The sequence below is a fragment of the Setaria viridis genome, chromosome 4 (assembly GCF_005286985.2).
Source record: "Setaria viridis chromosome 4, Setaria_viridis_v4.0, whole genome shotgun sequence".
NCBI classification, from domain to species: Eukaryota; Viridiplantae; Streptophyta; class Magnoliopsida; order Poales; family Poaceae; genus Setaria; species Setaria viridis.
Window position 1 is genome coordinate 32,091,928 of NC_048266.2, and position 8,534 is coordinate 32,100,461.

At 47.3% G+C, this 8,534-nt stretch overlaps 1 long non-coding RNA gene across 1 annotated transcript; it reads right to left on the reverse strand.

Moving 5' to 3' along the window:
* Window positions 1-3,114: 3,114 nt before the first annotated feature.
* On the reverse strand, window positions 3,115-4,328 carry LOC117854045 (uncharacterized). The gene is made up of 3 exons (XR_011897951.1): window positions 4,135-4,328; window positions 3,851-4,069; window positions 3,115-3,778 (listed from the first exon to the last, which is right to left on the reverse strand). It is a non-coding gene; the product is annotated as an uncharacterized lncRNA (long non-coding RNA).
* Between the last annotated feature and the right edge of the window lie 4,206 nt (window positions 4,329-8,534).

Consider the following 8,534-nt stretch of genomic DNA (forward strand, 5'->3'; position numbering starts at 1 on the left):
CCAGGCCATGTTTACAAATTCCAATGACCCGTATACTTCATCAGTGAAGTACTCTAAGACTCCAAAACTCGGTACCTGCCAATACAAAAACTGCTCTACGCGATTCTGCTCACCTCACGGAAGCTGCGACACTATTTTCAAGAGCACAACATTACAGTCATCATTGACTTCCCGCTCGACGAAATCCTCCACAACAGAGATGCCACGGGTAGAATTTCCAAATGGGCAGTAGAGCTCGGAGCTTTATCCTTGGACTTCAAACCAAGGACAGATATCAAATCTCAGGCTTTGGTCAACTTCATGGCTGAATAGACAGAAAACCAAGTACCAACACCAGTCGAAAGGCCAGAACACTGGGTAATGTACTTTGACGGTTCCCTTCAACTCGAAGGAGCCGGTGCAGGCGTGCTCCTCATTTCCCCAAAAGGAGACCAACTCAAATACGTACTACAAATCTTTTGGGAAGTCTCAAACAACGAAGCTGAGTACGAAGCATTGCTCCACGGCCTTCATCTTGCAATCTCCCTCGGAATCAAAAGACTACTCATATACGGCGACTCACTAGTCGTTATAAACCAAGTCAACGACGAGTGGGGTCGAAACAAGGACAACATGGATGCCTACTGCAAAGAAGTCCGCAAACTGGAAAATAAGTTTTCAGGCTTGGAATTTCATCATGTCATTCGTGAAAACAACGTAGCCGTTGACGTATTATCAAAAATGGGCTCGACTTGTGCAGAAGTTCCAGCAAGAATTTTTGTACACGAACTCCATAAACCGTACATACCAGAACAAGTTACACCACCAGTGGTTAGGACTACAAAAGGTACTCGGGAAATCATGATGATAGAAGTCGACTGGAGGACACCCTTCATCGACTACATCAAAGACCATAAGTTACTATCTGATAAAAATCAAGCTGAGCAAGTTTCGTGATGAGGAAAAAATTACGTTCTAGTCGAAGACAAGCTCTACAGGAAAAGTGCATCATCAGGGGTGCTCATGAAGTGTGTCACCCGAGAAGATAGCCAAAAAAATCCTAGAAGAAATTCACAAAGGAATATGTGGCAACCAGGCATCTTCACGAACGATAGTAGGCAAGGCTTTCCGAGCAGGTTTCTACTAGCCCATGGCTTTGGCAGATGCAAAACAGTTAGTCCGAAAATGCCAAGGCTGTCAATTCTTCACTAAACAGCAACACGTCCCTGCCTACAAACTAGTCACAATCCCTCCAACATGGCCTTTCGCGGCTAGACATGATAGGACCATTGCCAACTGCGCCAGGAGGTTTCAACCAAGTATTCGTGGCCATCAACAAATTCACCAAATGGATCGAGGTGAAACCAGTCACTTGCCCCAAGGCAGACCGAGTCCTCAACTTCTTGGATGAAATTGTACACCATTACGGTTTTCCAAATAGAATCATCACAGACCTAGGATCCAACTTCAACAATCATGACTTCTGGGAGTACTGCGAGAATAGTGGAATTGATGTCCGCTATGTCTCAGTTGCTCACCCACGAGCCAACGGACAAGTCGAGCGTGCTAACGGCATGATACTCGAAGCTCTCAAGAAAAGGCTACATGATATTGGCAATACAAAAGGAGCAAATGGCTCAAGAACTACCTAATGCTCTGTGGGGACTACGAACCTAACCATGCAAGACTACCGGGCTCTCCCCCTATTTTCTGGTATATGGCTTAGAAGCTATCTTACCCTCGGACGTCATGTGGCAGTCTCCTCCAGTCGAACAATACGACGAAGGAATGTCAGAAGAAATAAGATACACGGATCTAGACAGTCTATAAGAAACGAGATGCGCATCATTAGTTCAGTTAGCCAGATACCTCGATGGGTTAAGACGATACCACAACCGCAATGTTAAGGAGCGATCCTTCAACTTAGGCGACATGGTCCTCAAAAGAATCCAGGACACGTCAGGGTTGCATAAACTCAATTCACCATGGGCAAGTCCCTACATCGTATCCAAGGTCACAGAACCCGGATCTTATAGACTACAAGACCTTTCAGGAGAACAAGTACCAAATTCCTGGAATATAGAACATCTGTGTTGCTACTATCCATAGTAGACAAACGTACTCGAGCCTTCGCCTCAAGCATCTCAAAAATAAACTCATTCCAACTACTCGGAGCCGACACCCTGACTACCGAGTACAGGTGCTCTACTCTTCACACAAGACTTTACCAAAGGTCAGCAGGCACCCCAACCTCAGTACAAGTTCCAAAACTTCAAAGGGCAAAGCAATTTTCTACTCGAGACTGATTCAATTTTGAAGTTACATACTCATAATAGAGCAAGGGTACTCAAAATACATCATAACAGCACAACAAAGACTACAAGCAATTGCCTACTGGCGGTCTACATTTAAGCCTCAGGCTTTTACAATATCACAAGGCCACACAGGCCTGCCGACTACTACAAAGGGAAGGGCCCACACATAAGAAAGCTGCGCAAAATGTAGCCATATCTAGGTCCTCCTCCCAAAGAACACCAGGAACTCCTGCACTGCCGCTACCTCGACCGCGGCAACGATGAATCCTGAGTGCTGCATAACGGAGAAAAAACAAGGCTGCTCTCTTGCTAGCCTTGGCAAGCCGTCCCACACTGCATGCCACACCTCCACCTCTAAGAGAGCCGGATAAAGACCGCGGCACTCATCACCCATCACTCACGAGTTTCAGCATGGAGTTAGCTGGATCACGAGCTACAAGATGAGGCACACGACGAACCCTCCTACGAGGATTCTTCTAGCATCGCGGATATCCCTACGAGCGCTAGAGTCTGTGGAGGGAAGGTGGCTCTAATCTACGAGGAATCTTCTAGCACCGGAGTACTCTTTGAAGGCTCTCTACAATCAAATAACAGCAACCGAAGGCAATCCATCGCTACTCAAGCCTGATCCCGGTTGACCTCCATGGCAGTCTATTTATAGCCGAGCGCCACAACTACCAACCACTCGGGAGTTACTATTCGCTCATGACAACAAAAGCACTAATGAGTCAAGATGCTCTCTGACTCCGTTCATGTGAAAGCATTCACGCCACAAAAGATAAAAGAGTACAGTACACCCGTGCAACCCTCCCCCCTCCAAGAGTAAAAGAACAGAGTACTCGACAACCGCGCGACTACTCGATAAGCACTCAGAATTGCTCCCAATGACAAAGGATGGACAAGCATTCATTTCAAACAAAATTCAAAACATTGTCTCGAGTACTCGGCAGATTACAAGGCTACACAAGCCTAAGGCTCCTCCAAAGATACAAACTCAGACATTTTCGAAGCAATTGGCTCAGCCTCCTAAGTATTGCGCAAAAGCTTCCTTCCTGCAGTTCCGAGCAACATCGTCGCCAGCCGCCATCAAATTTGCCCGCGGACCACCGCAAGGACTTGTTAACAAACAGCCTTGTAGAGGCCAGCAACCTTACCCGGAGCAGTCTTTAACCGCTCGACTAGTGAACGGGGCTCTGCGTCATCCTCAAGAGGAGCAATGGTATTAACAAAACCTTGAGCGGCATCAGTCAACTCTTGGAGCTCACCTCAAAGCCTTCCTATGGTTCGGCCATGATCCCTACAGACTACCATGGCCATAGCAAGCATAACTCCGTTCTAATTCTTCCTATCTCTCTGATGCTCGCATGCAGCCTGAGCTTCAGCTAGTGATGCCCGAAGACGATTAGCCTCGTCAGCTACTCGGTCATGCGTGTTCCTCCAATCAAGGAGCTGGCTACTCGCAACAGCCTCTTTCCTCTTGAGATCTGCAAAAAAAACCAACAAGTTCAAAAACCCCGAGTACAGTTGGACATACTCAAAGAATAGCAAGTACTCACCTTGATACTTCTTGTTCAATGACTTATAGCGGCTCTCCAACTTCTCTTGTAAAACCTCGTGATCCCTCCGCTCAACGGCGAAGGACTTCACAGCATCCTCATGAACCTTCAAGGATTCAGTGAGACGGCTGCACTCTTGCTCCAATTGTGCCAACTACTGCACAGAGTCATTTCACTCCTGGAGGGCCCGAGTATTCCTTTGAGCTCTGTCATATAGATCTTGCAAATAAAAGCAAATTGTCAAGTTTCCAGCAAAAAACAGTCAGACAAAAGAAATAACACACCTGAAAGCTCTGGGTAGCTCTCCAAAACTCTAACTCCGACGGAAGCTCGAGTACTGGACCTTCATCACTCTTTACAACATGAGGCTCTGGAGCTGCACCCAAGGTTGTACCTGAAATGACACACATTAGTCATTTCAGAACACAATACAACGACTACAACACCAGTATCCCGACTACATACCTGGTGCACCTACCTGATTGGCCTTAGCCACATCAATTAAAGCCAGAACACCACCAGTAGACGTCGAGGAGGGTACACCACCAGAACCCGAAGGAACCGCAGGATCCTCCACCGAGCGGATTACTTCTTGAAGCATGGACATGGTGGCACCAAGACGACTAGTGTCAACCTCGGATACATCATCAATGGACAAATCAACCAAGGGAGCAGAAAGAGTAGTCGAAGGACAAGACTCCACTCCTACCTCCACAGGGATAGTGTCCTCCGCATCCCTGCATCAAAATACAAAGTCATCACACGCCTTTCAGAAAATTTGAGGATACGTTACAAAGAAAGATTCAAAAACTTACCGAGATGACTGTGGTGGCAATCGCACGCGTTTCTTCTCGGCAACAGGTGGTCGAGTACTCGGCACCACAGGATCAGTTGAAGGTGCGATATTTTCGCCAAGTCCTGCAAAGACAAGGTTAAGACTACAACAATTTTAGACTAACAAAAATAGTCAGAAAATTTTCACCACTAGCGATAACATTGGACAACAAAGAGCCAGCGGCAATCACTGGCGATTCCGCCTTCGCAACATCCCCCACCCCAGCAGGCAAACCTAAAACTGCCTGGTCAGGGACCGGCAACTCGGTAGCCGATGGGGTCGAGACTGCTAGCTCGGGGGCTGCTCCAGAATCTGCTAGCGGCACCCCCACCGGCAATTCTTCAACAGACGTAACACCAACATCATCCTTGGCGGTCGCGACTACCTCATCAGAAGTAGCCTCATCACCACCAAGGGTCGCGTTGACAACCTTCTCAAGCAACTAAAATCATCATAGGATTACAGGATAACTCTACCAAAAGTTACCAATGAATGCACGACTACATACCTTGGTCCTCTGTGACCTCTAAGAAGTCAAACTCGAGGTTGAAGCAGATTCACAGCAGGCCTCTTCCGAACTACTCGATGTTTTTTCGCAGGAGGAGAAGGCTCATCTTCTGATTCTACAACAACTAACTCCTCCTCAGAATGCGCTAGATAGCCGAAGAGAACCCAAGACTGCAAACGAGTTGTTACTCAAAAATGTCCCAACATCTCGAAAAATACAAGTCAAGCAAAAGAACATACCTCTTGTGGCCCATACCAAGCATCAAATTGGCGAAGGGCTCCAGGAGTAACCGGTACTCCCTGATAATTCCTGAAGAACTTTGCTAGCAGTGCCTCCACGTCATCATCAGATATATCATCAGAAGACATACATGACGGATCATTAAATCCCGAATACTCCGAACCCGAATGAGCCCACTGCTGCAAAGGTTGAACTCTCCTCTTAAGAAAACTGGCAGCTACATTAATACCAGTCAATCCCAGCGACTTCAACTCGGCAATATGACTCAACAAGTTATCAATCTCAGGAGTATCTTCAGACTCGCTCACCCAATTCTCCGCATGCTTCGGGGCATGACCAGTAACCACTAGCAAACGAGGGTTATGATTCCCAATATAAAACCACCTCCTTTTCCAGTCACCATGCGAGTCAGTCAGATTGTAGTCAAGATAAGCGCCCGAGTTCCTAAGCTGGAACCTGGCACCTCCAAAAACCTCCGTCCTAATCGTGCTAGGCTATGGCTTACAGCGAAACAGCTTCCTAAACAACTCAAGACTAGAAGGGACACCCAGGTATACTTCACACAAATGTACAAAGATAGAGATATGGAGTACACCATTGGGGTTCAAGTGCACCAACTGGAGTTTATAGTACTCGAGAATACCTCTGAAGAAGTCGGAAGTAGACACCGCCAGTCCTCTCTTGACAAAGTGTGCAAGCATAACAGTCTCATTCGGATGCTCCTCGAACTGTCACGGATTACTAAAAGCAGGCCTCCACTCGAGTACCTACTTTGGCTGGAGAATCTTGGCATCAACCAGCGCCTGAACAACCGCCTCCCTCATCACAGAATTCTGCCATGTGATCCCAGGCGGTGGCGGCGCAGTCTGGTTCGTCGGAGCAACCTTCGGCGCCGGCAGCACTAGCTCCTTCCCCTTCTTGGATTTAGATCTCAACTTACCCGCCGCCGCAGCCTGGCCTTGAGTTTTCTCGGGTTTCTTCCCCATCTTCTTGGTGCGCATCAGACGATCTCGGAGGCAGCAAAGAAGAGAGGAGTCAACCTCTGATCTCTCTCAAAAAGCAAAGCAGCAGTGGTGGTGGCGGCACTGGAAAATTGCGACTACGCGACGAGGAACAGGAAAAAAAGGGGAGAAGGGACAAAACAAATCTGCTAAAAAGAAACGTAACCCTAACCATAAGGGGGCTCTCCTGTTATATCTCCATCACCTCCGGATTCCAAGCGTCTGTTACGCAACGGTCAAATAAAAACCAGATTTATTGCCATAATATCCAATGGCTACTCAAATCAAAGGGTTTGACCACTTCATCGACAACAAAAAATCGCCTAAGTACTCGGAGGCTGCGGATACCGTACCCGCTGGACAAAGTTTTCTTTTCCAGACTACTAGAGAGAAAAAGCCAGAAAGCGGATTTGACCCTAAGCCTGACTCTTCGACTCAAACTAAGGCTTGGGGGCTACTCCATATGGGGTGCGATTGTCATCGCACTACCATATAATTTCTCAGAACAGAAGCAACTCGAAGGAAAAGAAGAGTACCTTCCAGCCGCGCGACAGTACTCGAGTACTTAGACACTACACCACTACTGAGAAACTACTCGGATGGTGGTCTCAAAGTACTCGGAACTGTGATGCTCAACTACAAAGTACTCGGGGGCTTGTCGGGCATACATCCCAGGCCCACGAGTAGACCTTGTGCGGCCCACTAAGGGGCGTACTCGGACACAATCAAGACTAGGGGGCTACGCGATAAGAAGCGTATCCCACTCGGACTAGTTAGGTGTGCATATAGAAACTACTCGGTCTACACCGAGTAGTTCTCTGTAATCGTACCCGACTAGGATTCAAACTTGTAACCCTGCCCTCCCGAGTATATAAGGGTAGGCAGGGACCCCCTCAAAGACAACTCCTTCAACTCATCCAAGTTCAATACAACCAACTCACAGGACATAGGGTATTACGCGATCTAGCGCCCCAAACCTGTCTAAATCGTGTTCCTTGCGTCACCATTGACTCCTTGATTCTCGACGGCCCTTACCGCATAAAAGACCACCTAGGGTACCCCCTAGGTGGGTTGCCGGTCTAAAACACTGACAGCCAACATGTAAAAAGCATAATGAAATAGACCAGATTCAGTTCAGCCCATTTTAGCCATTTGAGCTCTAGAAATTGGTCTACAGTCTTTCTCATGAGTCAATTCCATCAGTGTCACAGAAATTTACCCGTTCCCTCATTGCTATTGATTTTCTCAAAATTTCTTCAGTGCCATTAAAATTTAGATTTATCCCCTCAGGTGCCATTCCATCTATAGTTCCATCCATGAGGTATTAAGTGTGCTTGGAAAAAAACCATTTTACCCCTTCTAAATCAGGGGCCCACCTGTCGGTGCCCCTCTCAATCTCCTTTCTCTTCTCTCCCCCATTTTTCTCTCTTATTACTCACCACGCAGGCACAAAACGCCGTCGACCCATCATCCTCGCGTTCTCTCGGCTTGCTCAGCAGCGCCGCTGGCTAAATAATTCACCACCAGTCAATAACTTGCACCAAGGACTAGCAGAATCGATCGTCCATGACCTCCTCTTACCCTATGTGCTCTCAATTTTATTGGAATCTTGACTCTTGCGCACTACTACAAAAACGATTTGTAGGGGCGTTCCATTTTTTCTAGGAGCGGGCGAAATTGCACCCGCTCATACAAAAGGAGAGGTGCTACTATATCATTTGCCCAGTCCCTGGAGAAGCATTTGTAGGGGTGGACCACGGGGCGACCCACCCCTACAAATGGGGGCCTATTTCCAGGGGCCGTCACCCATTCACGGAAATGCTCTTTTCAGCCGCCCCTGGGGTCGCCCCATGGTTCACCCCTGCAAATCCTTTTCCAGGGGCAAGTCGCCCCATGACCCACCCCTAAAAACTCTTTTTCAGGGGTGGGTGATGGCATGACCCGCACCTAGAAATGGTCATGTCAAAATAAATCCGTAACTTTTTTATATGATCTCGGATGAAGACAAATTTTATATCAAAATTGTATAGCTCGACGAGATCTAAAACTTTGTAGTTGAAAAGTTTTCATTTGAAATTGTTTAGTACTTCAAAATATTAT